This window comes from Neovison vison, chromosome 9, assembly GCF_020171115.1.
Source record: "Neovison vison isolate M4711 chromosome 9, ASM_NN_V1, whole genome shotgun sequence".
NCBI lineage: Eukaryota > Metazoa > Chordata > Mammalia > Carnivora > Mustelidae > Neogale > Neogale vison.
This window is the reverse complement of record NC_058099.1, coordinates 56,134,215-56,154,785: the sequence shown is the minus strand read 5'-3', so window position 1 is coordinate 56,154,785 and position 20,571 is coordinate 56,134,215.

The window sequence follows — 20,571 nt, the reverse complement described above, 5'->3', positions numbered from 1 at the left end:
CAAATGTTATGATCTATTGTTCTAGTTCCCTGAAAAATGGTATTGCTATTTTAATGGAGATTGCTTTAAATATGTAGATTCTTTTGGGTAGTACAGACATTTTAACACTTTTTCTTTCAATCCATGAGCACGGAATGTCTTTCGATTTCTTTGTGCCATCTTCAATTTCTTTCATCAGTGTTTATGTTGTGTTCAGTGTTCAGATCACAGTTTTTAACCCCTTTGCTTAGGTTTATTTCTAAGTATTCTATTATTATTGGTCCAATTGGAAATGAATTTGTTTTTTTTTTTTAATTCCTATGTCTACTGTTTCATTATTGCTGTATAGAAATGTAACAGTTTTCTGTGCATTGATTTTGTACCCTGTGAGTACTGAACTCATCTATAGCTCTAGCAGTTTTGGGATAGAATCCTTAGGGTTTTCTCTATACTGTATCATTTTATCTGTTAATAGTTAAAGTTTGATTTCTTCCTCAGCAGTTTGGATTCTTCTTATTTCTTGTTGTTATCTATTCGGTCTGGCTATAATTTTCAGTACTATTTTGAGTAAAAGCAGTGAGAATGAAATCCTTGTCTTATTCCTCATCTAACAGTAAAAGTTCTCAGTTTTTCTCCAGTGAGTACAATGTTTGTGTGGGGTTTTCATATGTGGATTTTATTACATTGAGATATGTTCCCTCTAAACCTATTTTGTTGAGAGTTTTTTATTGTGAATGGATATTGTACTTTGTCAATTGCTTTTTCTGCATCTTTTGAAATAATCAGATGGTTCTTGTCCTTTCTCTTATTGAGGTGGTGTATCACATTGATTTGCATATATTGAACCACACTTGCAACCCAGGAATAAATCCCACTTGATTGTGGTGCATGATTCCTTTAATGTATTGCTGGCTTTGGTTTATCAGTATTTTGTTGAGAATTTTCTATCTATGTTTTTTGGGAATATTGGCTTCTAGTTCTCTTTTTTAGTAGTGTCTTCATCTGGTTTTGTTATCAGGGTAATGCTAGCTTCATACAATGAAGTTAGAAGGTTTTCTGTATTTTCTACTTTTTGGAATAATGTAAAAAGATTAAGTATTAATTCTTTAAATATTTGATAGAATTAGCCTATGGAACCATCTGGGCATGGGTTTCTGTTTGTTTTGGGACTTTTTTGATTACTGACTGAATTTCTTTTCTGGTTATCAGTCTGTTCAAATTTTCTATTTCCTTCTGTTTCAGTTTTGGTAGTTTATATGTTTCCAGAAATTTATTTGTTTCTTTTAGGTTGTCCAATTTGTTGACATAAAGTTTTTCATAGTATTCTGCTATGGTTATTTATATTTCTGTAGTGTTGGTTGCTATTTCTCCTCTCTCATTTCTAATTTTATCTGCACCTTTTCATTTTTTTTCTTGATAAGTATGATTAGAGGTTTATCAATTTTAATATTTTTTTTCATCACTGGTTTCATTGATGTATTTTTTTTTCAGGTTCTGTATCATTTATTTCTACTCAAGTTTTTCTTTTCTTTCTTTCTTTTTTTTTTAATTTTCTTCCTTCTGCTGGATTTAGCTTTGTTGTTTCTTTTGTAACTCCTTTAGATATAAACTTAGGTTACTTATTTGAGATTTTTCTTGGTTTTTGAGGTAGATCTGTATTGCTATAAACTCCCCTTTTAAAATCACTTTTGCTGCATCACAGAGATTTTAGGCCATTCCATTTTCATTTTCATTGGTTTCCTAGTACTTTTTTTTAATACTTTCTTGATTTCCTTGTTGACCCTTTTATTACTTATAGCATGTATTTAACCTTCATGTATTTGCAGTCTTTCTAATTATTTTTCTTGTGGTTGATTCTAGTTTCACTGTTGTCAGAGAATATGCATGTTATGAATTCAATAGTTTTCAATTTGTTGAGGTTTGTTTTGTGGGCTAGTATCCAATCTCTTCTAAAGAATGCCTCATGTGTATTTAAGAATTTGTATTCTGCTGTTTTAGGATTGAATGTTCTAAATGTATCTGCTAAGTCCATCTAGTCCAGAGTGTAATTCAAAGTCATTGTTTCCTTGTTGATATTCTGTTTAGATAAACTGTTCATTGCTATGACTGAAGTGTTAAAGCCCCCTACTATTATTTTTCTTTTATGTTTGTTATTAACTATTATATATATTTATGTGTTCCTATGTTGGGTGCACAAATATTTACAATTTATTTATCACGGTAGTATTAGCTTCATACAATGAATTTAGAAGGTTATGCTAGCTAACTATTTGTTAGCTAGCTAACTCTTTGTTGGATTGTCCCCTTTGTTGTTCTATAGTATCCTTCTTTGTGTCTTGTTACATTCTTTGTTTTAAAGTATATTTCGTCCAGGAGCAGTTGGGTGGCTCAGTTGGTTAAGCACCTGCCTTCAGCTCAGGTCATGATCCTGGAGTCTTGGAATCAAGTCCCGCATCGGGCTTCCAGCTCCATGGGGAGTCTGCTTCTCCCTCTAACCTTCTCCTCTTTCATGCTGTCTCTCACTGTCTCTCTAATAAATAAAAATCTTAAAAAAAAAAAAAAAGATATTCCATCCAATATAAATCTTCATACTATGGCTTCCTTTGACATCTCTTTGCATGACAAACATTTCCCGATCCTTTAACTTTCTTTTTTTCTTTTCCTTGCACAAGGGTGTCTTTATTTATTTAAATTAAAAGAATTAACATATAATGTATTATTAGTTTAAGAAGTAGGGGCCAGTGATTCCTCAGCGTCTCTTATACCCCCCACTGCTCATCATATCATGTGCCCTACTTAATGCCCATCACTCAAATACCCCATGGCCTCGGCACACCTTTCCTTCAGCAACCCTCAGTTTCTTTCCTATGATTAATGGCTTCTTATGGTTAGGCTCCTTCTCTTTTGTCTTGCTTATTTTTCCTCTCCTCCCCTATGATCCTCATTTGTTTCTTAAATTCTACATATGAGTGAAATCATATGACAATTGTCTTTCTCAGATTAACTTATTTTGCTTAGCATAATAACCTCCAGTTCCATCCACATCATTACAATGGAAATAGTTCATATATATATATATTTTTCTTGGTGGCTGAGTATTATTCCAGTATATAAATCATGTATATAGTATTTCACAAATATACCACATCTTCCCTTTTTTTTTTGACTGTTACTTTTTTCCCTTTTATTTTTATTTCTTTTCAGTGTTCCAAAATTCATTGTTTATGCTCCACACCCAGTGTTCCATGCAATACATTCCGTCCATAATATCCACCACCAGGTTCACCCACTCCCCACCCCCCTCACCTCCAAAATTTTCAGTTTTTTTCTCAGAGTCCACAGTCTCTCATGGTTTGTCTCCCCCTCTGATTTCCCCCAACTCACTTCTCCTTGACTTATTTTACTCAGCATAATCTCCCCCAGTCCCATTCATGTTGATATAAAATTTGGGTATTCGTGCTTTCGGATGGAGGCATAATACTCCATTTAATATATGGACCATATCTTTATCCATTCATCTGTTGAAGAGCATCTTGGTTCTTTCCACAGTTTGGCAACTGTGGCCATTGCTGCTATGAACATTGGGATACAGATGGCCCTTTTTTCATTGCATCTGTATCTTTGGGGTAAATACCTAGTAGTGCAATTGCAGGGTCATAGAGAAACTCTATTTTTACTTTCTTAAGGAATCTCCACACTGTTTTCCGAAGTGGCTGCACCAACTTGCATTCCCACCAACAGTGTAAGAGGGTTCCCCTTTATCCACATCCTCTCCAACATAAGTGTTTTACTGTTTTATTGATTTTGGCCATTCTAACTGGTGCAAGGTGGTATCTCAATGTGCTTTTGATTTGAATCTCCCTGATGGCTAATGATGATGAGCATTTTTCATGTTTGTTAGCTACTTGTATATCTTCTTTGAGAATTGTCTGTTCATATCTTCTGCCCATTTTTTGATGTGATTATTTTGTGTGTTTTGAGTTTGAGGAGATCTTTATAGATCTTGGGTATTGGCCCTTTTTCTGTAGTGTCATTTGCAAATATATTCTCCCATTCCGTGGGTTGCATTTTTGTTTTGTTGGCTGTTTCCTTTGCTGTGCAGAAGGTTTTGATCTTGATGAAGTCCTAAAAATTCATTTTTGTTTTTGTTTCCTTTGCCTTTGGAGACATATATTTAAAGAAGTTGCTGTGGCCAATGTTAAAGAGGTTACTGCCAAGGTTCTCCTCTATGATTTTGATAGATTCATGTCTCACATTGAGGTCTTTTATCCATTTCAAGTTTATCTTTGTGAACAGTGTAAGAAAATGGTTGAGTTTCATTCTTCTACATATAGCTGTCCAATTTTCCCAGCACCATTTATTGAAGAGACTGTCTTTTTTCCACTGTATATTTTTTCTTGCTTTATTGAAGATTATTGGACAATAGAGTTGAAGGTCCATATATGTGCTCTCTCCTTTGTTGCATTGGTCTATGTGTCTGTTTTTGTGCCAGTACCATGCTGTCTTGATGATCATAGATTTGTGGTAAAGCTTGAAATCAGGCAATGTGATGTCCCAAGTTTTGTTTTTCTTTTTCAACATTTTATTAGCAATTTGACATCTCTTCTGGTTCCATACAAATTTTAGGATTACTTGTTGCAGCTCATTGAAAAATGTCAGTGGCATTTTTATGGCACTTGAAAGTGCCATAAAAAGTATAGAAAGTATAGATTGTTCTAGGCAGTATAGACATTTTAACAATGTTTATTCTTTTGATCCATATGCATAAAATATTCTTTCATCTTTTTGTGTCTTCTTCCATTTCTTTGATGAATGTTCTGTAGTTCCTTGAGTATGGATCATTTACCTCTATTTTTTTAATTTTTTAATTTTTTATAAACATATATTTTCATCCCCAGGGGTACAGGTCTGTGAATCCCCAGGTTTACACACTTCACAGCACTCACCAAAGCACATACCCTCCCCAGTGTCCATAACCCCACCCCCCTTCTCCCAACCCCCCTACCCCCAACAGCCCTCAGGTTGTTTTGTGAGATTAAGAGTCACTTATGGTTTGTCTCCCTCCCAATCCCATCTTGTTTCATTTATTCTTCTCATACCCACTTAAGCCCCCGTGTTGCATCACCACTTCCTCATATCAGGGAGATCATATGATAGTTGTCTTTCTCCGCTTGACTTATTTCGCTAAGCATGATACGCTCTAGTTCCATCCATGTTGTCGCAAATGGCAAGATTTCATTTCTTTTGATGGCTAAATAGTATTCCATTGTGTATATATACCACCTCTTCTTTATCCATTCATCTGTTGATGGACATCTAGGTTCTTTCCATAGTTTGGCTATTGTGGACATTGCTGCTATAAACATTCGGGTGCACGTGCCCCTTCAGATCACCACGTTTGTATCTTTAGGGTAAATACCCAGTAGTGCAATTGCTGGGTCATAGGGCAGTTCTATTTTCAACATTTTGAGGAACCTCCATGCTGTTTTCCAGAGTGGTTGCACCAGCTTGCATTCCCACCAACAGTGTAGGAGGGTTCCCCTTTCTCCGCATCCTTGCCAGCATCTGTCATTTCCTGACTTGTTGATTTTAGCCATTCTGACTGGTGTGAGGTGATATCTCATTGTGGTTTTGATTTGTATTTCCCTGATGCTGAGTGATATGAGGCACTTTTTCATGTGTCTGTTGGCCATCTGGATGTCTTCTTTGCAGAAATGTCTGTTCATGTCCTCTGCCCATTTCTTGAATGGATTATTTGTTCTTTGGGTGTTGAGTTTGCTAAGTTCTTTATAGATTTTGGACACTAGTCCTTTATCTGATATGTCGTTTGCAAATATCTTCTCCCATTCTGTCAGTTGTCTTTTGGTTTTGTTAACTGTTTCCTTAACTGTGCAAAAGCTTTTGATCTTGATGAAATCTCAATAGTTCATTTTTGCCCTTGCTTCCCTTGCCTTTGGCGATGTTCCTAGGAAGATGTTGCTGCGGCTGAGGTCAAAGAGGTTGCTGCCTGTGTTCTCCTCAAGGATTTTGATGGATTCCTTTCTCACGTTGAGGTCCTTCAACCATTTTGAGTATATTTTGGTGTGTGGTGTAAGGAAATGGTCCAATTTCATTTTTCTGCATGTGGCTGTCTAATTTTCCCAACACCATTTATTGAAGAAGCTGTCTTTTTTCCATTGGATATTCTTTATTGCTTTGTCAAAGATTAGTAGACCATAGAGTTGAGGGTCTATTTCTGGGCTTTCTATTCTGTTCCACTGATCTATGTGTCTGTTCTTGTGCCAGTACCATGCTGTCTTGATGATGACAGCTTTGTAATAGAGCTTGAAGTCCGGAATTGTGATGCCACCAATTTTGGCTTTTTCAATATCCCTTTGGCTATTCGAGGTCTTTTCTGGTTCCATATAAATTTTAGAATTATTTGTTCCATTTCTTTGAAAAAGATGGATGGTACTTTGATAGGAATTGCATTAAATGTGTAGATTGCTTTAGGTAGCATAGAAATTTTCACAGTATTTATTCTTCCAATCCAGGAGCATGGAACATTTTTTCATTTCTTTGTGTCTTCCTCAACTTCTTTCATGAGTACTTTATAGTTTTCTGAGTATAGATTCTTAGCCTCTTTGGTTAGGTTTATTCCTAGGTATCTTATGGTTTGGGGTGCAATTGTAAATGGGATTGACTCCTTAATTTCTCTTTCTTCTGTCTTGTTCTTGGTGTAGAGAAATGCAACTAATTTCTGTGCATTGATTTTATATCCTGACACTTTACTGAATTCCTGTACAAGTTCTAGCAGTTTTGGAGTGGAGTCTTTTCGGTTTTCCACATATAGTATCATATCATCTGCGAAGAGTGATAATTTGACTTATTCTTCACCAATTTGGATGCCTTTAATTTCCTTTTGTTGTCTGATTGGTGAGGCTAGCACTTCTAGTACTATGTTGAATAGCAGTGGTGATAATGGACATCCTTGCCGTGTTCCTGACCTTAGTGGAAAAGCTTTCAGTTTTTCTCCATTGAGAAGGATATTTGCGGTGGATTTTTCATAGATGGCTTTGATGATATTGAGGTATGTGCCCTCTTTCCCTACACTTTGAAGAGTTTTGACCAGGAAGGGATGCTGTACTTTGTCAAATGCTTTTTCAGCATCTATTGAGAGTATCATATGGTTCTTGTTCTTTCTTTTATTGATGTATTGTATCACATTAATTGATTTGTGGATGTTGAACCAACCTTGCAGCCCTGGAATAAGTCCCATTTGGTCGTGGTGAATAATCCTTTTAATGTACTGTTGAATCCTATTGGCTAGTATTTTGGTGAGAATTTTTGCATCTGTGTTCATCAAGGATATTGGTCTATAGCTCTCTTTTTTGATGGGATCCTTGTCTGGTTTTGGGATCAAGGTGATGCTGGCCTCATAAAATGAGTTTGGAAGTTTTCCTTCCATTTCTATTTTTTGGAACAGTTTCAGGAGAATAGGAATTAGTTCTTCTTTAAATGTTTGGTAGAATTCCCCCGGGAAGCCGTCTGGCCCTGGGCTTTGGTTTGTTTGGAGATTTTTAATGACTGTTTCAATCTCCTTACTGGTTATGGGTCTGTTCAGGCTTTCTATTTCTTTCTGGTTCAGTTGTGGTAGTTTATATGTTTCTAGGAATGCATCCATTTCTTCCAGATTGTCAAATTTGTTGGCTTAGAGTTGCTCATAGTATGTTCTTATAATAGTTTGTATTTCTTTGGTGTTAGTTGTGATCTCTCCTCTTTCATTCATGATTTTATTTATTTGGGTCCTTTCTCTTTTCTTTTTGATAAGTCTGGCCAGGGGTTTATCAATCTTATTAATTCTTTCAAAGAACCAGCTCCTAGTTTCGTTGATTTGTTCTATTGTTTTTTTGGTTTCATTTCATTGATTTCTGCTCTGATGTTTATGATTTCTCTTCTCCTGCTGGGTTTAGGGTTTCTTTCTTGTTCTTTCTCCAGCTCCTTTAGGTGTAGGGTGAGGTTGTATACCTGAGACCTTTCTTGTTTCTTGAGAAAGGCTTTACCACTATATTTTTCCTCTCAAGACTGCTTTGTTGTGTCCCACAGATTTTGAACCATTGTATTTTCATTATTATTTGTTTCCATGATTTTTTTCAATTCTACTTTAATTTCCCGGTTGACCCATTCATTCTTTAGAAGGATGCTGTTTAGTCTCCATGTATTTGGGTTCTTTCCAAACTTCCTCTTGTGGTTAAGTTCTAGTCAGAGCATTGTGGTCTGAAAATAAGCAGGGAATGATCCCAATCTTTTGATACTGGTTGAGTCCCAATTTAGGACTGAGGATGTGATCTCTTCTGGAGAATATTCCATGTGCACTAGAGAAGAATGTGTATTCTGTTGCTTTGGGATGAAATGTTCTAAATATATCTGTGATGTCCATCTGGTCCAGTGTGTCATTTAAGGCCTTTATTTCCTTGTGGATCTTTTGCTTGGATGATCTGTCCATTTCAGTGAGGGGAGTGTTAAAGTCCCCTACTATTATTGTATTATTGTTGATGTGTTTCTTTGATTTTGTTATTAATTGGTTTATATAGTTGGCTGCTCCCACGTTGGGGGCATAGATATTTAAAATTGTTAGATCCTCTTGTTGGACAGACCCTTTGAGTATGATATAGTGTCCTTCCTCATCTCTTATTATAGTCTTTGGCTTAAAATCTAATTCATCTGATATAAGGATTGCCACTCCTGCTTTCTTCTGATGTCCATTAGCATGGTAAATTTTTTCCACCCCCTCCCTTTAAATCTGGAGGTGTCTTCGGGCTTAAAATGAGTTTCTTGGAGGCAACATATAGATGTTTTTTTTTTTTTTTATCCATTCTGATACCCTGCGTCTTTTGATTGGGGCATTTAGCCCATTAACATTCAGGGTAACTATTGAGAGATATGAATTTAGTGCCATTGTATTGCCTGTAAGGTGACTGTTACTGTATATTTTCTCTGTTCCTTACTGATCTACCACTTGTGGGCTCTCTTCTTAGAGGACCCCTTTCAATATTTCCTGTAGAGCTGGTTTGGTGTTTGCAAATTCTTTCAGTTTTTGTTTGTCCTGGAAGCTTTTAATCTCTCCTTCTATTTTCAATGATAGCCTAGCTGGATATAGTATTCTTGGCTGCATGTTTTTCTCATTTAGTGCTCCGAATATATCAAGTCAGCTCCTTCTGGCCTGCCAGGTCTCTGTGGATAAGTCTGCTGCCAATCTAATATTTTTACCATTGTATGTTACAGACTTCTTTTCCCAGGCTGCTTTCAGGATTTTCTCTTTGTCACTAAGACTTGTAAATTTTACTATTAGGTGACGGGGTGTGGGCCTATTCTTATTGATTTTGAGGGGCATTCTCTGAACCTCCTGAATTTTGATGCTTGTTCCCTTTGCCATATTGGGGAAATTCTCCCCAATAATTCTCTCCAATATACCTTCTGCTCCCCTCTCTCTTTCTTCTTCTGGAACCCCAATTATTCTAATGTTGTTTTGTCTTATGGTGTCACTTATCTCTCAAATTCTCCCCTCATGGTCCAGTAGCTGTTTGTCCCTCTTTTGCTCAGCTTCTTTATTCTCTGTCATTTGGTCTTCTATATTGCTAATTCTTTCTTCTGCCTCATTTATCCTAGCAGTGAGAGCCTCCATTTTTGATTGAACTTCATTAATAGCCTTTTTTATTTCAACTTGGTTAGATTTTAGTTCTTTTATTTCTCCAGAAAGTGCTTTTATATCTCTGGAGAGGGTTTCTCTAATATCTTCCATGCCTTTTTCAAGCCCGTCTATAACCTTGAGAATTGTCATTCTGAACTCTAGATCTGACATATTACCAATGTCTGTATTGATTAGATCCCTAGCCTTCGGTACTGCCTCGTGTTCTTTTTTTTGTGGTGAATTTTTCCTCCTTGTCATTTTGTCCAGATAAGAGAATATGAAGGAGCAAGTAAAATACTAAATGGGTGGCAACAACCCTAGGAAAATATGCTTCAACCAAATCAGAAGAGATCCCAAATCGTGAGGGGGGAGAAAGGTGATAAAAAGAGGTTCAAAAAGAAAGAAAGAAAAAAAGAAAAAAAAAATGAAAAGAATTTTAAAAAGAAAATGAATAAAGAAAAGTATAAAAAAGAAAATATATATATATTAAACTAGTTAAATACGTTAAAAAAAAAGGTAAAAGTTTAAAAAAAAATTAGCAGAAGAAGAGAAAAAAAATGCAAAAGAAAAAAATTAAGTTAACTGCAAGACTTAAAAATCTGACTCCGTGTGGGCTTCGCCCCGGTTTTACCTCTGGAGTGATGTTCCTCAGCGGAACATACTTTTAAAAGTCCTGATTTTGTGCTCCATTGCTCCGCCGCTTGCCAGGAGCCGGCCCCTCCCCCTGGGGTCTATCTTCCCATCGCTTTGGATTCACTTCACCAGTCCTACCTTTCAGAAAGTGGTTGTTTTTCTGTTTCTAGAATTGCTGTTCTTCTTCTCTTTGATCTGCTGATGGATTTGCAGGTGTTTGCAATCTTTAGATAAGCTACTTAGCTGATCTCCTGCTAGCTGAAGTAGTCTCAGCCTGCTACTTCTCCGCCATCTTGACTCCTCCCCTTACCTTTTTAGTTAGGTTGATTCCCTGGTATCTTATGGTTGTTGGTGCTACAGTAACAGAATCGATTCTCTCATTTCCCTATGATTTCTTTGTTAGTGTATAAGAAAGCAACTTATTTCTGTACGTTGATTTTGTATTCTGCCACATTACTGAATTGCTGTATGAGTTCTAATAGTTTGGGGGTGGAGTCTTTGGGTTTTCCATTTAAAGTATTGTGTCATTTTTGAAGAGAGAGTTTGATTTCTTTATTGCCTATTTGAATACTTTTTTTTTTTAAGATTTTATTTGTTTATTTGACAGAGATCACAAGTAGTCAGAGAAGCAGGCAGAGAGAGAGGAAGAAGCAGGCTCCCTGTTGAGCAGAGAGCCCAATGCAGGACTTAATCCCAGGACTCTGGGATCATGACCCGAGCTGAAGGCAAAGGCTTTAATCCACTGAGCCACCCAGGTACCCCTGAATACCTTTTATTTCTTTGTGTTTTCTGATTGCTGTTGCTAGGAGTTCTAGACTGTGTTGAATAGTAGTGGCGTGTGAGTCGGCTACCTTGTCATGTTCTTGATCTCAAAGGGAAGGCTATCAGCTTTTCTGCATTGAGGATGATTTTCACTGTTTTTTTTTGTTTGTTTGTTTGTCTAGTTGGTTGGTTGGTTGGCTTTTTTGTAAGGGAGCGGTTCATAGATAGATTTTATGAAGTTGGGGAATGTTTCCTCTATCCCTATACTTTGAAGGATTTTAATCAGGATTGGATGCTGCATCTTGTCAAATGTTTTTTTTTTTTTTTTTTTTTTTTTGCACCAATTGAGAGGACCATGTGGTTTTTCTCTCTTCTGTTACTAATTTGTTCTATCACATTGGTTGTTTTGTAAATGTGGAACCACCCTTGTTTCCCATGGATAAATCCTACCTGGTCATGGTGCATAATCTTTTTAATGTCCTATTGGATCCTATTAGCTAGGATCTTGTTGAGAATCTTGGCATCCATATTCAACAAGGATATTGGTCTGAAATTCTCCTTCTCGGTGGGGTCTCTGCCTCGTTTGGGGATCAGGGTAATGCTGACTTCATCAAAAGAGTCTAGAAGATTTCCTTGTGTCTCTGTTTTTTGAAGCAGCTTTAGGAGAATAGATATTATCTCCTCTTTGAATGTTTGGTAGAATTCCCCAGGGAATCCATCAGATCCTGGGCTAATGTTTTTTTGGAGGTTTTTGATCACTGATTCAATCTCATTACTAGATATTGGTCTATTCAGGTTGTCAACTTCTTTTTGATTTAGTTTTAGAAGCTTATAGGTTTTTAGGAATGCCTCCATTTCATCTAGGTTGTTTAAGTTATTGGCATATAATTGTTGATAATAATTTCTGAGGATTGTTTCTATTTTCTTGGTGTTAGTCGTGATCTCTCCCTTTTCATTCATAATGTTATTAATTTGGGTCCTCTCTCTTTTCTTTTGGATTATTTTGGCAAATGGTTTATCAATCTTATCAATTCTTTCAAAAAGCAGTTTCTAGTTTCATAGATATGTTCTACTGTATCTCTAGTTTCTATCTCATTGATCTCTGCACTAATCATGATTATTTCCCTTCTTGTGTGTGGGTTTGGCTTAATTTGTTGTTGATTCTCCAGTTATTTAAGGTGTTAAGAGAGTTTTTTGTATTCAGAATTTTTCAAATTTTTTTTTTTTTTTTTTGAGGGAGGCTTGGATGGCTATGTATTTCCCTCTTAGTACCACTTTTACTATATCCCACACATTTTGGACCCATGTGTCTTCATTCTCTTTGGTTTCCATTAATTGCTTATGTTCTTCTTTGATTTCCTGGTTGATCCAAACATTCTTAAGCAGGGTGGTTTTTAGCTTCCAAGCATTTGAATTGCTTCCAAACTTTTTCTTCTGGTTGAGTTCCAGTTTCAAAACATTGTGGTCTGAGAATATGCAGTGAATAATCTCAATCTTTTGGTATTGGGTGAGCCCTGATTTGTGACCCAGTACATGGTCTATTCTGGAGAAAGTTCCATGTGCATTCAAGAAGAATGAGCATTCTGTTATTTTAGCATGGAATGTTCTATATATCCTATGAGGTCCATCTGGTCATTGTGTCATTCAATGCTCTTATTTCCTTATTGATTTTTCTGCTTATATGATCTATTACTGAGGGTCTCATATTAATATTGCCTACTTTTAATGTATTCATAGCAATATGACGCTTTATCTTAACTGTTGTCTTATGTAGTTGGCTGCTCATGTACTGTGGCATAAATATTTATAATTCCTAGATCTTCTTGGTGGATAGACCCTTTAAGAATGATTTAGTTTCCTTCTTTATCTCTGACTACAGTCTTTAGTTTAAAATCTAATTTAGGGGAACCTGGGTGGCTCCGTGGATTAAATCCTCTGCCTTCAGCTCAGGTCATGATCCCAGGGTCCTGAGATCAAGCCCCGCATCAGGATCTCTGCTGAGCAGGGAGCCTGCTTCCCTTCCTCTCTCTCTCTGCCTGCCTGTGATTTCTGTCTGTCAAATAAATAAATAAAATCGTAAAAAAAAAAAATCTAATTTATCTGCTATGAGAATTGCTACCCCAGCTTTCTTTTGAAGTCCATTTGCATGAAAGGTGATTCTTTATCCCTTCCTTCACTTTCAGTTTGGATGTATCCTTAAGTTCAAAATGGGTCGCTTGTAGACAGCATATAGATAGGTCCTGTGATTTTATTCAATCTGCAACCCTGTGCAATTTTTTTTAAGATTTTATTTTATTTATTTGACAGAGAGAGATTACATGTAGGCAGAGAGGCAGGCAGAGAGAGAGAGGAGGAAGCAGGCTCCCTGCTGAGCAGAGAGCCTGATGTGGGACTCGATCCCAGAACTCTGTGATCATGACCTGAGCGGAAGGCAGCGGCTTAACCCACTGAGCCACCCAGGCGCCCCAACCCTGTGCAATTTTATGGAAGCTTTTAGGCCATTCATGTTGAGAGTGATTATTGAAAGATACATTTTGGGGCACCTGGGTGGCTCAGTGGTTTAGGCCTCTGCCTTCGGCTCAGGTCATGATCTCAGGGTCCTGGAATCGAGCCCCACATCAGGCTCTCTGCTCAGCGGGGAGCCTGCTTCCCCCTCTCTCTCTGCCTGCCTCTCTGCCTACTTGTGATCTCTCTTTGTCTATCAAATAAATAAATAAAAATCTTTAAAAAAAAAAGAAAGATACATTTTTATTGACATCATGTTGCTTGTGAAGTCTTTGTTTCTATAGATTGTTTCCGTACATTTCTGTTCTTTGTCACTCTTGGGTTCTTTCTTCTTTTGTCGAACCCCTCCTTAATATTGCTTATAGTGCCAGCTTAGAGTCCCATGTTTTTTTAAACCTTGCCTATCTTGGAAGCTCTTTATCTCTCCATCCATTTTTTTAATGTCAGCCTTGCGGGATAGAGTATTTTGAGCTGCATGTTCTTCTCATTTAGTGCCCTGAATATGTCTTGCCAACCCTTTATGGCTTGCCAGATTTCTGTGGACAGTTCTGACATTATTCTGATGGACTATCCTCTCTATGTAAGGAACCTCTCCCCCCTCACTGCTCTCAAGAGCTCTTGTCTAAAATTATGATCCATCTGTCTTACAATCAAGTGTCTCAAGGCCTTTATAGAGTCTATGATCTTGGGGGAAAGATCTTTTTTGCCTCCAGGATATGAATGCTAGTTCTATTCCCCAGACAGGGAAAATTTTCATGGAGAATTTGTTCAACTATATCTACTAGTCTTCTTTCTTTCTCTGCCCCCTCAGGGATCCCAATAATTCTGTTGTTGGAATGTTTCATGGCCTCATTTTTTTCCCTAGTTCTTTCATGGCATCTAAGCCCTTGGTTCCAGGCCTCCTCCCAATCCTTTGTCTCTATTAGTTTGTCCTCTAGGTCACTAATCCTATCTTCTGCTTCAGTTACCCTAGCTATTAGTGAATTTAGATTAGATTGGATCTCATTGATAACATTTTTAACTTCTTCCTGGATGGCTTTCACTTCTTCCCTAATAGATTCCATGTTGTCATTAATGGTTTTCTCCAAGATAGCCATTGCCTGGAAATTGTTACCCTGAATTCACTTTCTGACATACTGTTAATGTCCATATCCAATAGCTCTTATGGAGAGGGCACAGTCTCTGAATTTTTCCTATGTTAGTTTTTCCTCCTCCGGGTCATTTTGGTGAATGGTGGCTGAGCGGATGTGTAGCTGAATATATCAACCATGATCCAGGAAAGGTGCATCCTAGGACACTTCTGAGCAGTCAGAAACTACCACCAAAAAGAAAGAAAAAAGAAAAAAAAAAGAGAGAAAGAGAAAGAAAAAAGGGAAAAAAATAAAAAAGAGAGAGAGAGAAGACCCAGACAGAATGGGCCCCAAAGGTAAGATTTATAAAGTATACAAACAAAAAGAACAACAATAGTAAAGGACAAGAAAAGGAAGAAATGAACCCAGCCAAAATGAACCCCAAATATAAGTATTCTATAATACCAGGACAAAAACATATACACAGAAACACTGACTGAAGAAAAAGATGAGAGGGTAGTTATAAATCCTTGATGTGGGTGAGGAAGGTTATTTTGATTTTTCTTGGGTGTATCTTGATATCTTTGTTAAAGGACTCAACTTTCCAGAGATAAAGGGAGTTAAAACTGGTTTATATATAAGGGGTAGTATTTATTAGGGAAAGAGGATTATCTTGAAGCTTGTATCTATATTATTATAAAAAATAGAAAAACAAAAGAAAAACACAGGTATATTATAAAAAAAAGTTCAAGTTAAAAAGTTATTATGGAGGGGCGCCTGGGTGGCTCAGTGGGTTAAGCCGCTGCCTTCGGCTCAGGTCATGATCTCAGGGTCCTGGGATCGAGTCCCGCATCGGGCTCTCTGCTCAGCAGGGAGCCTGCTTCCTCCTCTCTCTCTCTGCCTGCCTCTCTGTCTGCTTGTATCTCTCTCTGTAAATAAATAAATAAATAAATCTTAAAAAAAAAAAAGTTATTATGGAATATGTTGCATTGAACCTCTCATTGTAATGGTAAATATGTCAAAAAATTAAAAAATTAAAAAGAAAGAGAATAGGAGAACAAAATTTTTTTAAAAAGTTGTATTTATGAAATATACAGGTTTTAGGGCAATACTGGGAGCTTAATATGTACTTTTCCCCTAATATTGGGGTTTTACAGTTTTATGGGGATCCTGTGGTGGTTGTCCTCTAATTTTTTTTGTCTGGCTTTCTGTGGAAGGGGCCTGTCACATTGTTTTTCAGTCAGTCGTGCTTGGGTTGAGTCCTACTGCTATCTATCAAGGCTCTGGGCTCTGTGGAAAACATTTTTCAGACTTTTGTTTTCTGTAGGTTTTGTTCTTTGGTGGCTTTTTGAGGCTTTTTGGAAGTTTAGTGGAAAGCAAACTGCATTGAGATCTCCGTCTCAGAGAGAAGTCTCAGTTTACTCCCCTCTGGGCAGTCCAGAACACACAGACTTACCCTCTTTATAATCCGCTGAGCCTTCCACAGGCAGTGTGCACCCCCAGCCACTATCTTAGGGGTCACGCAAAGCTCCCATGCCTGTCTCTGCACTCCTGTGCTACTAAAACCATGAGCAATTTTGGTCCACAGAGTTGGCTTCCAGTGGCTGCCTTTGCTGGGACTGAGGTAGACCAGAGATAGCCTACTGAGATTTTCAATCCTGGGCTCAGAGTGTTAAGACTCTCAGCCTGTCCTAGAGCCCACAGGCTAGGGCCCGCACAGAGTACTCTCAGGCACCTGCAGGGAGTGCACATAGTTCAGTCCCCAGTCGTGCAGTGCACGCGCAGAGTGCAAAAGGCTGTGGTTCTAGAGATCACTAGCTGGCACACACATCAGACTCCCTCACATGTGGAGGGTGCCTGGCCCAGTCCTGGTGCAAGCTGAGGAAAGCCAGCGGCTCAGGGACTAGGATCTGGAGGCTTTGCTGCACTTTCTCTGGCATAGGTGGTCTCCAGTGGTGGCTGTCCTGGTCCATGGGCTTAGGCCTGTGCCCATGACCACCTAATTCTGCTAGTTGCCCCTTAAGATCTTTTGCTCTTTTTGAGTGCTTTTAACAAGACTCCAGGTTAATGCTGGTCCCCAATCACTGGGCACTCTCGTATTGGGGTATTACTTTCTAATGGGTTGTTTCTGTTGGCTCCCTCCCCCTTCTTTTTATCCTCCTATATCAGTCTGATCATTCCCAGTATGTTTTACTTCATCACTGGAGTCTTCTGCCCCGTAGAGATCCAGAAGTATATAATCCTACATCTCAGGCTGATTTCATGGGTGTTCAAAGTGTTCTGGTAGATAATTAGTTCACTTTAGGGGACCGGTTAAAACAGGGTCTCCTACTTCTCTACCATCTTGCCCCAAACCCCATCTTCTCACTTCCAATCTGCAGGTGTCATTGGGTCTGAAATTGGTCTCTAGAAAATAAAATTAAAATAAAACATAAAATAACATGATAAAATGTAATGTAAAATAAAATAAAAAGTGTAAAATAAAATAATAAAATAAAACAGATATTTTGTATGCAGCATATAGATGGGTCTTGTTTTTTTGTTTTGTTTGTTTTTGTTTTTTATATTCACCCTGTCAACCTTTGTATTTTGATTGGAGTACTTAGTCCACTTTCACTCAAAGTAATTTTTGATAGAATTGCTTTTATTGCCATTTTATTACTTGCTGTTGTTGTTTTTCCTGAAGATTTTCTCTGATCCTTCTTTGTCTCTTTCATGTTTTGCTAATTCTCTTTAGTGATGTATTTGGATTTCTTTCTCTTAATTCATTATGTATTTATACTGGTTTTTGATATATGGTTACCATTCGGTTTGTATATAACCTCTTCGGAACATGGCAGTCTATATTAAGTTTAAAACCATTCTTTTCTCCTCTCCTCCCCATATTTTAAGTATATGTTACTATATCTTGTATCCTTTTTTGTGAATTCCTTGACTGATTTTTTTTACATAAATATTCATTTTTTTAATTATTTTTGTGTTTCTTACTTCTATAATGTCACTTCTGCTCTGCACTTTCCACTCCACAAATCCATTTTAATATTTCTTGCAAAGCTAGTTTAGTAGTCATGATGTCCTTTAGTTTTTGTTTATCTTTATCTCTTCTTCTAATCTGAATGATAGCTTGGTGAATAGACTCTTCACAGCTACATATTTTCTCCATTCAACAGTTTGAATATATCATGCCATTCCCTTCTTGCTTGCAAAGATGCTATTGAAAAATCTTCTGCTAGTCCTATGTGGTTTCCCTTGTAAATTAACAACTTATTTTGTCTTGCTGCTTTTAAATTTTGGGTTTTGTTTGTTTGTTTGTTTATCACTATATTTTGCAAATTTAATCACAATATATTTTGGTTACTGTCTGTTTTTCTTGATTCTGTCCTGGGTTCTCATGACTCCTGGATCTGGATATTTGTTTCTTTTCATAGGTTAGAGAAGTTTTCAGCCATTATTTATTCAAATAAATATTATGCCCTCTTTCTATCACTTCTTCTGGGACTCCTATAATATGAATGTTATTCATGATAGAGGCACCAGGTTCCCTAAATGTATTCTCATTTTGCATAATTCTTCTTTCTGTCTTTTGTTCAATTTGATTACTTTCTATTACTCTGTCTTTTGGGTCACTTATTGATTCCTTTGCTTCCTTCATCCTGGTGTTTATTTTATCAAGTGTGTTTCTCATTTCATTTTTTGCACCTTTATCTCTATTATGTTATCCCTTTTCTGTATGTTATGGGTTTCACTTATTTTTTCTACTTTTTTTTTTTCTCAAGTACAATGGGTACCCTTATGATTATTGCTTTAAATTCTCTATTAGGCATGTCACTTATATATGTTTTGCTTCGATTTCTGTCTGTGACTTTGTCTTATTCCTTCATCCTCTATCGCCTCCTTTTGTCTTTCTCTGTCTGTTTCTGTGTGTTAAGATAGACAGCTGTGTCGGGTCACCTGAGTGGCTCAGATAGTTAAGCACCAGCCTTCTTCTAAGGTCATGATCCCAGGATCATGGGATTAAGCCCCACATCCAAATCCTTGTTCAGCATGGAGTCTGTTTCTCCTCCCTCTACCTGCTTCTCCCCCTTCTTGTGTGCTCACTCGCTCTCTCTCACTTTCTCTCTGTCAAATAAATAAATAAATAAATAAATAAATAAATAAAAGGAAAGAAAGAAAGAAAGCTGTGTCTTCTGCTCTTGCAAATAGTGATTTTATAAAGAAGAGGTTCTGAAGTGGCTTACAGTGCACAGTGCAGTGTCCACTGTACGCTAGAACCTAGCTCTTCAGGGGAGTATTGTGTGTCTGTTGTTTATGCCCTGTTCTTTTGTCTGAGTCAGTTTTCCTTTAGTGCAGTCATCTACACTGACTCCTTGTTTGTTGTAGGCTGTGCCTGCTGTCTGTTGTGTCAGTGGAAACCAAGCAGGCCCGCTCTGGGGCTGCGGGGACATGCTCACCAGGGAACTTGGGAGCAGGCAGTGTGTTAGAAAATTTATGCTAGGACACTAGTCTGTGCAGGATCCCCTGAAGTGCTAAAGTGTATGAGGACTGTGCAAGAGTGGCTGGGGACACAAGGCTGGGCAGTGTGTGATGATGTTTGAAGGTATATGGCTGTAAGGTGTGGTGTGCTGCAGTAGGTTTTGGGTATGGTGTGCAAAGTAGGCTGGGAGTAAGGACTGGATGCAGTGCTCAACCTGTGGCTACTGGTGTGTGGTTGTGTATGGTGTGCAAGGGGAATGAGGGCCTGTGACTGGGCACACTGCATGATAGCATCCGTGGTACCTAGTTTGGCAGGTAAGCTAAGCTGCTTGGGGTCAAGGCTGGGTGCAGCACAACACTGCTGCTGTGGACCAGTAACTCTATGTGGTGCACAAATATGCCCGAGGTTACCCAGCGGGGGGAGGAGGGGATGGAGGGTCCCCTGGGAGGAAGCAAAGCTGGTTAGGAGAGTGTGGCTGGATGGAGAGTGCAATAGCACTGGGGGTTACATAGGTGGGTATGAGACGGCAGATGTGTGGAGCGTACAGTAGTATCCTTGCACCCAGTGGTTGAGCAGGGTATCCACCTAGGTTTAGTAAAATTTGTCCTGATCCCAGAACCAAGGCTAGCAGACTTGGGGTGAATGAGTCTTCAGGAGAATTCATGTGCTTGGTGTACTACTAGAAGATTAGGTAGCAAGTGTCTGTGCAGCCCTGCCTGTAGGTGTCCTTGTGTTTATGCTGGGGTGTGGAGGGAAGAAAATGACACTTTTCAGCTCCCTTATTTTCAGAGAAATCCCCTAATATGCTCCAAAATAAGTATCAACAGTTCAGTCTCCTGTTTTCCCCTGGTGTTGTGTAAACTGCCATTTTATGTTGCCTCTCCGCACAGGCTGCTGTCACTTTAATGGCAGGACCTAGCTATCACTCACCCTTCTAGTTTTCCCAGAGATATATCAGCTGACTTTTAAAGCTCCAGGTTCCAAGTCCCACTGATTATACAAAACTCATGGAATTCAGCTCCTCTGGTTTTTAAATGTTATGGTGATTAGTCTTCACCATGTGAGCTCCCTGGGCTTTCTCTGTGTGCACAGCTTGCTCCCTCCTGCAGGCAGCCTCCCTCTGTCTTTCTGACCGGCCTAATATTTCAGATGTAACTTCTTCCATATATTTATTTGAGAAGTTTGTTCTGCCAGTTGTCGGTTTGCTCCCTGGTTTATTGACTTGGATGTGCATGGTATCTAGTTGAAAATGGGGGACAAGGTGAGATTAAGGTCCTGCTATTATTGTTCCATCTTCCCAAGCTTCTTTGGTCCTCAGCTTATATTTGTATTGTTTGTTTGATTGTTTTTGTTTTTGTTTTTAAGAGAGAGTGTCTTCACATGAGTAGGGGGTAGGGATAGAGGGAAAGGGAGATAGAGAATATCAAGCAGACCATGGAGCCTGATGTGGGGCTTGATCTCATGACCCTGAGATCATG